This window comes from Carlito syrichta, unplaced genomic scaffold (genome assembly GCF_000164805.1).
Source record: "Carlito syrichta isolate Samal-C Ts95f unplaced genomic scaffold, Tarsius_syrichta-2.0.1 Scaffold312771, whole genome shotgun sequence".
NCBI lineage: Eukaryota > Metazoa > Chordata > Mammalia > Primates > Tarsiidae > Carlito > Carlito syrichta.
In genome coordinates this window covers 1-1,605 of record NW_007256867.1, presented here as the reverse complement: position 1 = coordinate 1,605, position 1,605 = coordinate 1, and the positions used below count along the sequence as shown (strand labels likewise).

Below are 1,605 nucleotides of genomic sequence, written 5' to 3'. Positions count from 1 at the left end.
GACAGATCCATTGAATATCACAGGAAGAACAAAAATAGTTGAAACAAGATCATCAGGCGGGACCACCACAAGGACAGGAGGATGGTTTGCAAGTTTTACACACATGACAATCCCTCTGATCTGGGACAAATTTACCTGAGAAGCAGCCATTTTTTCTTTTTCCTCCTACATCTCTGGGATTTCTTCTCAGGTGAGATTATCTAATCAAGTCATGCCTACATTTAGAAAATATGCCTTTATTTATTTCAAAATTAAATGGAATGTATTTAATTTTTGTCAGAGTCTTACCACCCTCTTGGAAGCCCCTCGCTTGCTCTCCTGTTTGCCTGAGGTTCTCTTTGATTTGTTGGTTCTTCCACCATCTCCGTGAGGTGGGTCTACTTGTCCCTTGGGATAGTTTTCCTTCTTTACAAATGCAAGATAATCCAGAGGACAGACATCAATTCTGCCTTTGCCCCTCAAGAACAGTGATGTGTCTAAAAGTGTACAGAAACCACTCACTGAACTGAAATAAAATTTTTGAGCGTTACTAATTTAATAATATAAAACTTAGACCTAATCAATCCAAAATACAACAGTCTACTTTCAAAATTCAACATAACTCCATTTTAGACCGGTGGGGTGGGGGGGGATCTCTGGCCTCTTAGTGTGTTTGCATGCAGCTAAAATAATTTTGAAATGCTAACAAGATAAGATTGGCACCAGTATGCAGCTTTCTAGACTAACTCTGGGAAAATGTAAGTATGTGCAATAACTCTGTTTTGTTTACTAAAGGAACAAGGAGACTGTGAACCGAGGACAAGAGAATTCACAACTGTCCAGGATTCCTCTCATCGCCCAGATGTCTGCAAGTCTAAGGAACCTCTTGATCTTAGCCCCTCTCTGTCCCAAAGCTTGGATAAAATTTTTTTTAAAGCACACTTGGCCCGGAATTTGACGAGCTCTCATGAGACTTTGGCATTTTCCCCAAGATCATGAAGCCCAACGGCGAGAAGCCAGATGAGTTCGAGTGTGGCATATCCCAGGCTGTCCTGGAGCTGGAGATGAATTTGGACCTCAAGGCTCAGCCCAGGGACCTCAACATAACAGTGGCCAAGGTAATTGAAGTTGGTGGTGGTCAGAAGCCTATCATAATCTTTGTTCCCATTCCTCAACTGAAGTCTTTCCAAAAAATCTAAGTGCAGCTAGTATGTGAATTGGAGAAAAAGTTCAGCGGGAAGCATGTTGTCTTTATTGCTCAGAGGAGAATCCTGCCTAAGCCAACTGGAAAAAGCCGCACAAAATATAAGCAAAAGCATCCCAGGAGCCGTAGTGTGACAGCTGTGCACGATGCCATCCTTGAGGACTTGATCTTCCCAAGTGAAATTGTGGGCAAGAGAATCTGCATGAAGCTGGACGGCAGCCAGCTCATCAAGGTGGACTTGGACAAAGCACAGCAGAACAACATGGAGCAGAAGGCGGAAACTTTTTCCGGTGTCTGCAGGATGCTCCTGGGCAAGGATGTTAATTTTGAATTCCCAGAATTTCAGTTGTAAACAAATATAACTAAATCAAGTATATTTACAGTTAAAAAAAAAAACACACACATGACACAGGAGTGGTCTT

General features: G+C 42.2%; 1 pseudogene; it reads left to right on the top strand.

Moving 5' to 3' along the window:
• Nucleotides 1–971: 971 nt before the first annotated feature.
• Nucleotides 972–1,535, top strand: LOC103272567 (annotated as a pseudogene).
• Nucleotides 1,536–1,605: the final 70 nt, after the last annotated feature.